This window comes from Leptopilina boulardi, unplaced genomic scaffold, assembly GCF_019393585.1.
Source record: "Leptopilina boulardi isolate dan_hultmark-lab unplaced genomic scaffold, ZJU_Lbou_2.1 LbouV2_248, whole genome shotgun sequence".
Lineage (NCBI taxonomy): Eukaryota > Metazoa > Arthropoda > Insecta > Hymenoptera > Figitidae > Leptopilina > Leptopilina boulardi.
In genome coordinates, this window is record NW_026137805.1 from 2319726 (window position 1) to 2332629 (window position 12904).

Below are 12904 nucleotides of genomic sequence, written 5' to 3' on the forward strand. Positions count from 1 at the left end.
CGTTGTAAATAGCTCATTAATTTGTAAAAATAGGCTAAAAAGGAGGAGAGCGCTTGTAAAAAAAAAGAAAAAAAAAATATAATCAACGACTAAATGGAGAGAGAGAGAGAGAGGGATGAGTCATTAGAGTTCTTGTCAATTGAAAAGGGTTTCTACTATCTCAACAAAAAATCTCGTCACAATTTTCTTATACTGTAAATGGCTATGTTGATAAAACTATTATTCGTCTATTTCTCCCTATACTTAAAATTTTCCCCTTGTAATTTTTTGTTCATTTTTTTACTTAATATTTAAAACTTCGATTTAATATTTATATATTGCAATATTTTTCGTTTGCAGAAAAATTATTACAATTTGAAAAACATTTAAAAAACCATTCAATATACAAATATAATAAGCTCCGCCTTCCGTGAGCATGTTTTAATATAGTCCCGCCTTTTGAAGGCGTAACCGTCAATGACACTTCCCATTTGTAGGCGTGTCTTACTATAGTCTCGCCTTTTGAAGGTGTGTCTTAATATAGTCCTGCATTTTGAAGGCGTGACCGTCCGTAACACCTCCCTTTGTAGGCGTGTCTTAATATAGTCTCGCCTTTTGGAGGTGTGTCTTAACATAGTCCCGTCTTTGGAGGCGTGACCGTCCGTAACAACTCCCTTTGTAGGAGTGTCTTAATATAGTCCCGCCTTTTGGAGGCGTGACCATCCGTATTACATCCCTTTGTAGGCGTGTCTTAATATAGTTCCGCCTTTTGGAGTCGTGACCATCCGTATTACATCCCTTTGTGGGCGTCTGAATACAGTCCCGCCTTTTGGAGGCGTTACATCTTGGTACCGCCTTTGTGGGCGTGTCTAAAAATTAGTACCGCCTCTTGAAGGCGTAATTTAATTCTTGCATATATTTTTTTCGAATAATTTTTTTATTCTCAAAAAACGATTTAAGTTTTAAATAGTGTGGTGTTAAATTTTTTTTAAAAATAGCTCTTTAATCAAACTATCAGTGTGATAATTATTTTTTGATCAAGAAAAATAAATTTGAAATATATTTTTTCTTCTCTTGTATCGGTATAGATATTATTAGATGTTGCAGCGTGAGAAAATAGAACACATTAACGTTTTAGTTGATGAGGAGTTTATTTTTCAAACTAATGATTTTGCCGATATAAAAGATGCCCGCGCGCTTGTAAAAGAAGAAGAAAATATATAAAAGTGAAGAGAATTGAGGAGAAGATCAATGATACTTGGGTAAGGAATAAAAAAAAAGAAGAAGGAAAAAAAATAAGAAATGCAGTTGCTGCTGAGAAAGAACGGATATTGATTGATGTAAAATATTAAATTGAAATCTCCTCCATCAATTGCTTTGTCAATTTGGTTTGCTCTAATTCGATTTACTCCCAAGGAGCAATATTATTAGTTGAAACATTTTCTTCTTTTTCTCTTACCAAAAATAATATTGTCGTTTTCTATTTTTTTCTCTTCTTTGTACTTTGCTTTTTTTATTTTAATTCGAAATCTTCTTTTTTTTCTAATCTCATTATTGTAATTGAATTGAAATCACAGATTCGTGGATTTTTATTTTGTAGAAAGCTTTGTGGCATGAAACTAGAACGAATAGATAGAGGGGGATGAGGGAGGTACAACAGAAACAGGATCATGTTTAATAATGGATTAAAGGCGCTTGGTGCAAAATAAATCGGATGTCGATTTCCTGCTGGAGAATCCGAAAATTTGTGAATGTGCCTCGTGTTGCCGTGAGTTACCCATGGGAATAGAATCGTATATATTTTCGTACAGCTTCTCTTTACATAGCAAAAAGGGCGAGAGAGAGAGAGAAATTCCTTTACTCTCGTTAGTCAATTTACAACTAAATTTCGACTTTACATGTAAATCTTTTCTTCTATTTTATTATCCTCCTTTTCATTTCGTTCAATTTATATTATTATTATTATTATTATATTTTAATATTAACACTAAGGTGAAAGACAATGATTTTAAATTATTCTTAGTGTTTAAGTAATGTTAATTAAATTTTGAGGAATTAAAATTAAATAATAGCTAAATATTAGAATAGTGACGACAACGAGACAGCAAAAGGTTGAGCGAGAGAGTATGAGAAGTTGGAAACAAATTGCATTCTCTCCTAGGAAGGGAGCATAATTAATGGATTAATCAAGTCGAGAAGAGAAAGTAAGTGAGAGAGAGAGAGAGAGAGAATTAGAACAGGATCCTTGCTTAACATTAGAATCTTGTCTCGTGAGCATGCGGTTATACAATTTCTATACAGAAAACATACGTTTGTGCATTTGAGAATTGCTATTCATGTTGGCAAAGTACTCAAATTGTAAACTAACTGCACTTCACTGTCCTGTAATTCAAACTGAAGAGGAATTGTTTCAACTAAATCTATTTCCTTTTGAGTTTACTTAACAGTTTACGACAAACTGTTATTTACTTTAAAAAAATATTTTTTGATTTTACGTCAAATTTACTAATAAAACACTCCCCCTTTTGTAATAGTTTGAAGTTAACACGCCCATTTGTGTGGTATGCAATAAATACGCCCAAGTTTAATTTATCGCTTTTCTTAAGAGGAAATACTTCTGTTCAAGACACGCCTACATGGTAAACACAAATACACAGACAATACGCCTACTTTAAATTTATCACGACATTGAGATGGAAAGACATTGATTATATGTCACTTTAACATCACTTTCAAAAAGTTTACATATTAGTGGGCGTGTCCATAAAGGAACCGCCTTTTGTGGGCGTGTTTTAAAAAAATACGGCCTTTCGTAGGAGTGCTCAATAAGTAAAGTACCGCCTACCCTGGATATGTCCTAAGTACTTCCTCTAAAGGGTGTGTCCTAAAAATAGTACCACCTTTTAAGGCGTGGCATTCAAAATTTGTGAGTGTACTTAAAAATAGTACGTCGTTTTGTTGATGTGTCTAAAAAAATTTTTGTAGCAATTTCACCTTTTTAAAATAATCGTGATCTCTCAAAAGAAATTGAACATTTTAAAAGTGATTGGCCTTGCATTTGTCATGACGTGTTCTCTTATTTTTTCTGCCTGAGTTTTTCGCATTACCTTCCAACATTTTTCCCCCGTTTATTATTGACTACTTTCACGCATCTGTGCGGTAAAGCATAGCAGAAAAAAAATGGAAAATTGTCTCCTTCGCTCGTAAATTTTCTTTCAGAGTGAACATTTAATATCCACTGTGTATCCCTTTCTTCCTGGTATATCTCTTTATGCAAAATATTGAAATTTTCACGCAGAAAATCCCATTTATATATAGTTATATATATACCAAATGGTGACGGCAAAATAAAATCAATAGGGAATACAAAAAGAGGGTGACAAAGAAATGAATTTACTATCAAATTCATAATGTTAAAAAATATTGACGTGTTCATCATTTGGAAATTTACTTCTTAAAAAAAAAATTTGTTTGAGTGACGTGTCATCAATTTATAAGGATATTGAATTTGAAATTGTTTCTCGGAGAAACTGTTATTGATTTCGTTTTGTTATCTCCTGTTTTTACCCATACAGCTCGAAGCTATCCTGATTCGACATTAATTAACGTTTTTGTCCCTTTCTTCTTCAACACTTTTGTTTCCTGGCCTGTGGCATCAAAAGTTCCCAATTTCTGCTAGTCACAATCTCAATCACTGTACTACTTGGGTGTCCCCACAATTTTCCACTTCAGTACTTCTTTCACTGGGGGCGATGAAAACCACTCGTGAACAAAACTCAGTTTTTTCAAAACGGTAAAATGACACTTTTTTTCTAACCTCGAGCAAAATCCAAACGTTGCCAAGAAGGTAATTGTGAGTTTTTTTTTTATTAATGGTTGTGTTATTTTTCAAATTATAGTATGCGAAAGAAATGTAAAATAAAAGTCAAATAAAAACGAGTATTTAAATTATCAATTCGACCATAAAATGTAAACGAAGGGAAATTTTTTTTACATATATATTAGGCTCCAAAAAGTTTAAAATCTGACTGAATAATAAAGTTTCGAAAGTTTGAAGTAGAAATATAGAAGCCAAATATAAACAGAGACCAATCCACTTTTCTAAAAAGCCCTATCGGAGAAACGAGAGACGCTCTCTTATTAAGCAAAGTTGCCGAACTCTGCCCCCCCCCCCTTCCTTCTCTCGAATGGCCGAGAAATCTCATTTTTCCATATTAAAGTCCTTTTTCTGTTCTTTTTCTTTTACTCACTCTTTCTCGCAATGAAACAAATTTTTCATATATATATATAAATAAGTTCCACGTAATATCCTTTAAATTAAATAACCAACTTCTTTAAACTCTCGACAAAGTTAATTATTATTTCCCTCTCTCACTCTCTCTTTTTGTATTTCACTTTAATTTAATATTACAAATTTTGTTTTATTAATATTAAGAATCGTTATTATCATCTAAATAATTATAGAGTGTTATCTTTATTTTCATAATTTTACTTAAACCTAAATTAAAATTTTGATAAAAAAAACATCGAGCAAGTTATATGTATATATACAAAATGTTTGTAGCTATATATATATATATCAAAAGCCATAACACTGCTTGTGGAAACAAGTTCAACTTGTGTGGTCGACCATTTGAGTCGAAAAGTCCCCAACCGGATCCGGAAGCACTATGACATAACAATGAGTATCTATATGGAAATATCCCGAATGTTGACGGTAGTATAAATGGACGGGTGTACACATATATGACAGGATTTCCAAATGTCTAAAGACACGTTTCACTCTAATAAGTTACAAACACTGCAAGGAATAGTTTTCTCCCATTAAAATCGCATGGATATAAATTTAAAACTTTTATTATTTTTACAATAAATCACGTAAATAAATCTGTTTTACATTTATTGTTTTTAAATGATACTCATAAACAAGGCCATAAAGTCGTAGAAATTGATAAAAAAAATCCTTGTATGGGCGTGTTTCAACTGGAGAACGCCCACTTTACAACTATTTTAATATAGTTCCGCCTCAAGTAGGCGTGTTTAAATTAGTTAACGCCCATTTTACGACTTTTTTAATTTAGTTCCACCTCGAATAGGCGTCTTTATTTAGTTACGCCCCTTGTAGGCGGGTTTGAAGTAACGCCTGTTCAGGGCGTGTCTGATAAATAGTACTGCCTCCTATGGGCGTTTCCATCTTTTATAGGAGTATCCAAATAATAACGACTATTGTGGGCGTGTCTTAAAAATACCGCCCCTTATGGGTGTGACCAATAAACAATACCCCATTAAGAGGGTGTGACTTATAGAATATTACATTGCCCTATGGGGGGTGTGTCCAATATGGGCGTTTTTAAATTTTTGCCACGCCCATAATTTTCAATTTCAAACATTTTCTTACTATATTTAAAAGTTTATATTTGGTTTTATTTTGTATTTTATTTGTAGAAATAGGACCAATGTCTATTACAGGTTTGTGATTTGTAATTTGTCGTGGATATTATTATATATATGATTTCTCAAAGTGGAAAATAGAATGTTACGATTGGAATCGTGGAAAATGATGTTTGGACAATAAAATAGTGGCGTTGTCGCCGCAGGACAGTGCAGCCGTCTCATAACTACGAAACTAAGATGTTCCATTTCCCCCCAACACACACACACACACACATACAGACACTCTTTCTCTTCACCCTGTTCTATTTCTCAGTGCTTTGAGAAATTCGAACATTATCGAATAGTCTCAACCACATACATACTTATAATAGTCCAAGACTTATAAATCGAACTTTTTACGCCCTGTTTCATTTCTTCGTCTCTTTGCAAAAGAAAGTTTCTCAATGCCCTTTTCTTAGTTTTCATCTCTTGTAGAAGTAGTAGTACACTACACTGGGAATTTCTTTTATTTTCTTCGAATCTGTTATTTGATGATTTTTATCTCATGAACATCACTTATTGAAATTTACGAACTAATTTTCCAATTTCGTGTATCACTGTAATAGGAATTGAAATTACATTTCTTTTTTTTTCTATTTTAATTACGACGAGGGGTATTATTTTTATCTTTTGAGAGAAAATATTTCACCTTATTAAAATTTGCTTAGGATTTTAAAATATATATTCGTATGCAGTTGAGTTGTATGTTAGTTTTACAGTTTGCATGAAGGTTAGAACAATATGGTGCATGAAAACAGTATATAGGAGGTGGGTTTTGTAATTTTATTTATTTTCGAGAGTATTTTGCGTGGGCGGCTTGTGGGTGTGGTTAAAGCAAACTCGAGGCGTAAAGACGCAAAACCGCTATGTGGATAAACATTTTGTTAGTAGTGCCCTTAGGCACATAAACCAACGTTGGTGCGGTCGTGAGCACCCTATAATTCTCGAATTCTTGCCTGCCAACGCCACAAGAAATTCTCTATTTTTAACATCGTATATTTCTTGGACGTAGAGCGCATCCCAACTCTACACTTTCACCATCGTTTTCTCGCGGCCAGTAAAACTGATGTTGAGAACATAATTTCATCTTGAAACTTCACTAGAACATTACACGTTTCTGACAATTTTCCCAAAGCAGAAATTCACAATTTGGTTTAGTTTTTAAAATTATTTTCACCTTTTATGTTCTCTTGATTAATGTTTTTTTTTAAATCTACAATAGTCATTCTAATTAGCATTGTTCCGGGATTTCAACGACATTTTTTCACTCGCACAACTCTTGGCATTAAAAATTTGAAACGTCAGCTTGGATAAAAAAAAAAATTCTGCACACATTTTAAATTATGCAAAAGCTCATGTTACACTTCTTCTTTTTTATTAAAAATCCTCCTTGAAATAAGATCCACGCGAAGCTTAAATAGATAATAAATTTCCAACTATAAGAGGTTCATTGGGGCCAAATTTGCATTTAAAGGAAAATGGAAGTATGCTCAATTATGTGACATAAATGAGATTTTATACTGGAACACTTGCCAATGTTTAAAAATTTTTCCTATATTATTTATTTTGCTTTTGAGCTAAAAGTACTAAGGACGTTTTTATCTTTTCTGTTATTCGAAAACTCCGTCAATATTAACAATTAAGATCACTTTCATTTAAATTTAAAAAAAATTTTAAACCTACTTGAATAAGGAGAGAAGACAGTTAACTGTTGTTTTAAAATTCATTGAAGAAGATAGTGTCAGAGAGTTACATTTTCCCAAGCAAAAAAAAAGATAAGGTGCTACTGAATAATTTATGTGACAGAATATTTGCGAGACTCTCTCTTTCTCTTACACACACACTCTCTTTCAGTTGCGGGAGGAAAATTCGTTTTAAATGTCGTCCTAGAATTTATAATTTTTCTCTTTGTTTGTGAAGTAATGAAGAGGTAACTGCAAAACTTTCTTCTCTTACGACTCCAGATTCGCCATTACATCTGGTGGGTTACTTACTCCTACACGAATGGAAATCATTCCAAAACTTCTCCACGTAAACAGAACTTGAGTACGGAAACTTTTCCGCACAGAAAAATAACTTGCGCATTTTCAACAAAAAAAAGAAAAACTTTTGTTTATAAAGAGTTATTGAGAACTTTTTTTTAAAAACAAGACTCAGAATCTGGGCTAAGTGAAATAATACTCGGTTACGCAGAATTTTATAGTGGATGGTCGACTGTTAAAAATTTACGTTCGAGAGTAAAATTTCGCAAAATTTTTTTTTTCAAGAAACTATGCAAACAAAAACTATTGGTAAATTTATATGAAAAGTTTAATTTATTTAAAAAATGTCTACCTACGAGAAATAGAATGATGACATCTTTAAAATCGCGTGACTCATAAAAAGGAAACAGAGTAAAGTTATGTAAGTTGTTTTACTTAAGAGGATCTTCACGATGTTCCCTATGAGCAAATTAAGCCGACTTAAGAGTGTCGAAACTATTCCTAAAGTGCAACAACAGTTACGGTTGTTAACTATGTTTTCAGAAGTCCTTAAATCTAAATTTATTATTATGTTCCACTAAAGAAAATCTATTAATTTATTATTCCAAATATTGATCTTAAAAAAATTGATATACTACGGGAAATTTAATTTATTATATTTTATTTATATATTTACTTTTACGCCTTTTTTTACAAAATACACCCAATAAAACCATGTCCTATATTAAGCCACGCCTTCTTTTAAAAGTTACATCCAATTAAAAGCAATAAAAAATTTAAGCCACGCTTACTTTTTTTAAGTACGCTCCTTTATAGGCGTGGTCTCGTTTAAGACACACCCACTATAAGTTCCGCCCTATTGAAAGATTGTACCATTTAAACCACGCCTACTTTTTTTAGTTACGCCCCTTTATAGGCGTGGTTCTGTTTGAGACGCGCCCGCTATAAGTTCCGTCCTATTGAAGACATGTATCATTTAAACCACGCCTACTTTTTAAGCTACACCAAATTATAGGTGTAACCTATATCAAACCACGCCTACTTTTAACGTTACGTCTTCTATTAATGATAACCCCTTTAAGCCACACCCATTTTCTAAGTTATGTGAAGTCTAATTTACACGCCTATTTTTCTAAGCTATATTCTATTAAAGGTGTGGCCTAATTTAAGCCACGCCTACGTTTCAAGGTTATGTCCATAAAAGAGGGCATGGGTCTACTTTAAAATATTTAAATTTATGTCTAATTGGACAAATTCTTATTGACTTTTAATTAAAAGTAAATAAATAAATGTGTCTTACGAAAAATATGCTTACAATTTTTTTTAGTACAAACTTACAAATATTATCAATTATCTTCCTTTTCGGGGTTTTTATTTCCTCTTTACGGATGCAACTTGCGGACCGAGAATTCTTGTAATTAGTTAGGGACGGTGAATAATATCGACGATAAATAATTCCCCGTTGGCGGAAACCTTCTGGAGGGACTAAGTTACTACTTACGCTATCGCATTTTCGTTAACCTAGGATAAATTGCATGGCTTTAAACGCAAACCATGCGCTCCAATGAAAGAGATCTGAAAAATATTTCAAATTCTTTTATGATTAAGTAGTTAAATTTTTGTTTTCTTTAAATTTGACTTGTTGCATTGATGTTTATATCGTTTTTATTAGTCGATTTCAAATATTTTTATGGTATTTTTTTTATTTGTCATCTTGTTATTCCACTATACGCAACCTTTTGAACTTTGTCGAGAGAAATAACTTTATGTCATAATAAAAACATGTATAGCTAGCAGTGATTTCGTACACTTTATCACGAGTAAAAATTGTGTCAGTAAAGCTGTCGATTTTACGAGAACATGTTAATCTTTAAATTATTTGCAATGTACCGCCATTGGAAAAACATCAAATGAAAAATGAAATGTGTTCTTTTTATTACAAAACTGAAAAATTGTCTTCGAAAAAGCTGCGGTATTTTCTTTTTTTTATAAATATAAACGAAAAAAATATTTTTTCCATTTTTGAATTAAGGTGATTCATGTGAACAAACATATTTTTTCCTTTATATTTCGAGTAAAAATTTTTTGAACTATAAAATTTAGAAATGAATTTCAAATAAAATCTTGTGAAATATATTTCAAAAAAATTCGATTGGTTAAAATTACACAGTTACCTTTTTTCGAACACAAGTGTGTAATAACAAAAATGAAAAACTTATCTCAAAATGTGAATCGGAAGTAAAAAAAAAAAAATTGCCAATATAAAAAAAAGTCATCATTTTAACCAAAAAGAATTGTTTTATTTTCGAGTTGTGCTGATTCTGTGAAACGTTTTTCATCTGACGTTTTTAAAAAGAAAAGAAAAAGAAAACGTGGAAAAAAAATTGTTTCCAGCGATGCGATAGTAAAGTTCTCAAAGTTTTTATTCGATGAATTGAAGCTCTTTCTTTATTCTTTTCAAACGTAAACGACAAATAGAAGCCGAACATACAGGTAAAAAAAAGAACTTAAAGAATCAATTTTATTTTTATTTCGAAAAATAAATTCTCCGCATTATTACTTCGCCATTTAAGTGAAGATACAAAAAAAAGTTAAAACTAAAAATTTTTCCAAGCTATATAAAATTGCAATTGTCAATAAAAGCAACAAAAACAAGTTATACATAATAAAAGTCACGTTCAATTTGTTAATGCTATTCCATTTGAAGATTTTGCCTGATAGAAGTCACACCTTCTTCAAAATTACTCCTACAGATTATTTTTAAATTAAGTTGAATTTAAGGCTTCGTATACTCTAAACCACGCCTATCATTGTAGGTTACACCTAGGCGTAGTCTACTAACAACCACGCCTAGTATTTAAGTTTACGCCTACCTATAGGCGTGGTCTTCTAAGTCACAACCTCTATTTAAAGTTACGCCTATTTAAAGGCATCGTCTAGTCTAAACCACGCCTACTATTGGAGGTTACACCTACTTATAGGCATGGTCTACTAAAACCACGCCTATTATTTAAGGTTACACCTACTTATAGGCGTGGTCTATTAAAAACCACGCCTACTTATAGGAGTGGCTTACTAAAAACCACACGTATTATTTAAAGTTACGCCTACTTATAGGAGTGGCTTTCTAAAAACCACGCCTATTATTTAAAGTTACGCCTACTTTAAGGCGAGGTCTACTAAAAACCTTGCCTATTATTTAAGGACATAGTGTGCGACACCAATTAAATCAAAATCTACATTAATTTTCTATTATTCAAATTACGTCTAATTATAATAAATTTTACATTTTTGCGTCAAGGTTGATATGGATATATATTTTTTTTCTCTAAGGGCAAATTTTTTACATGAATATATTTTTCTTGAGAATTGATAAATGATAAAGCTATGAGTCATGAGATAACGGAAAAATGGAAATTTCAATATTTTCCTTTTGTGTGTCGTCGAATACGATGGTGGTGGAGAGAGAATATGTCGATTCTCTCCCTTCTATATCGTCCGAAAAAAAGAGGGTAACAAAACGTGTAAGGATATGAATCTAATGGCATGGTTTCAATGGAATAAAGTTGACCTAGTTGCAAGGGAATTATACTGAAACCTCGAAGCATTATAGGTAACGTCGGGTGGAGAGAGAGAAGAATTGCAAATGGCAAAGACGAATGAAGCTACTGCTGCTGCTTCTGCGGTTTTGCTGCGTCGCGCGAAATCCAGAAACTTCGATGTAATTCAAGTCAGAAAAGTGAAGCCACATTTTATAACGCGCGAGCGCGGATTCTATGTAACGATCACTTATAATTTTATGGGACTTAAAGTTTTATACGTGTTGAAATATGCCATTTTTCGTGAGGTTCTTGAGATTTTACAATACTTTTTTTAGCATTCTATTTGTGTTGGGAGTATACTTTAAATGAAATTGTTATTGTTGTAAATAATTTTCAAATGCAAAAAACAATTTTTTATTTTGTAAAAAAACATTAGTATAAAAATATATTTTAAAATAATAAAAATTAAATGTAATAAAAGTTAAATGATTTAAAAAAAATTTTCTATTGTTTTTGATGCAATTTATGATTTTGAAAGAAATTGCAAATGCAATTGCAGATCGTAATTGGTGTAAATGAATCTTCTGTTTGAACGCTGTGTTATGAGAACAGTAGTGAAACAAATCTTTTGTTTTGTTTGAAATGCATCACAGCTTGCGGGCAGCTATTTTTTTATCTGAATGCATTTTATATAACAAGCTTATCAGTGAAAGCGCGAGTGTAGAATGTGTACGTGTATCGAAAAAAATTATATATATATATATATGATTTTTTCAAGAGAATGAGTTCGCGCTCTAGATTAAGGTACTTTTATTTTTATATCCCAAAGCTGATCACGTCCTTCTTCTCGCACAACTGCGAATGGCACTTAACCGTTATTAGATATTGCACTTTTCAGTTTTTTTTATTTTTTTTTAAGGTCCTTGATTTTTAGTGCAATTTTTTCTAATGTAAATTTTATGCTTTATACTAATTATTAATAACTTTTTTTTGAACAATAGGCACAAGTTATTTAAAGGTGCATGAACATTTATTTTAGTAAAATGAGATCACGAATTAATTTGGTTTCCTATAAGGTCACAAGTGTTACTAAGAATAGATTGAATAATTTTGTACCTATAGTCCATCGAAGGGCAAATTATTTCTTTCTCTGATGACGTAAAACAATACAATTGTATCAGATTTCTTTTACTTAGAGATAGAGATTAAAATAAATTTGACATCGTTGCTACAGGTTTTGTTGTTATGAAGAGATTTTAATTCTGTTAGTTTTTTTTTAAAAAAAAAACCGGAAGATAAATTATTCAACAGTTCTTTTTTTGTATACAATTTCAACGTTACTTTTAAGAAAGATTTGCAACAATTTAACGCTTTTTATATTAAATTATTAGATAACTTTAAAACTTGTGGCGAAACAATTACAAAAATAAAAATTTATTTTAAAAAAATTACTATAATGAAAAAAAATTTTAAAATAACGATTATTAAATCTTTTTCTAAAGTGAAAATAATACTGAATTTTTTGGGGTAAGAGAAGTGATATTTTACATGTCTAAAGTTTGCATCAAAAATGTCCATTCTGATGAAAAATAAGGGTCATTCAGATGAAATATCATATATGTACGCTCTTGTTTTCCAAAAGTTCTCTTTCAATTTGACTTTTAGAGAAAAATCAAAATAAAAAGATGAAGAGGAAAAAGTGTACGCTGAGAAAACTTTCTTTGCAACAACTAAAATAGATTAAACTGCCAAGAGCAATAGAGTTTCAGATACAATAATAATAAAGTTAAAAAAAAAATATTTCAGGACAAATTAATCTACCACAATTTTCGCTATAATAAAATTTTTAACTTCTTTAATGCTGTAATAAAATTATTTTAAACTGTAGAAAAAAATAGTTATTAAAATTTTGTCAACTCTAAGATAATAATAGAAAAAAGATTAAAAATATTTAAAACCAAAAATGTA

The 12904-nt window shown here is 31.2% G+C and overlaps 1 protein-coding gene across 3 annotated transcripts in view; it reads left to right on the plus strand.

The window, feature by feature from the left end:
* Positions 1-12904, plus strand: part of LOC127280558 (uncharacterized) — a 122628-nt gene that overhangs the window by 75833 nt on the left and 33891 nt on the right. The gene's annotated exons all lie outside the window — the stretch shown is intronic.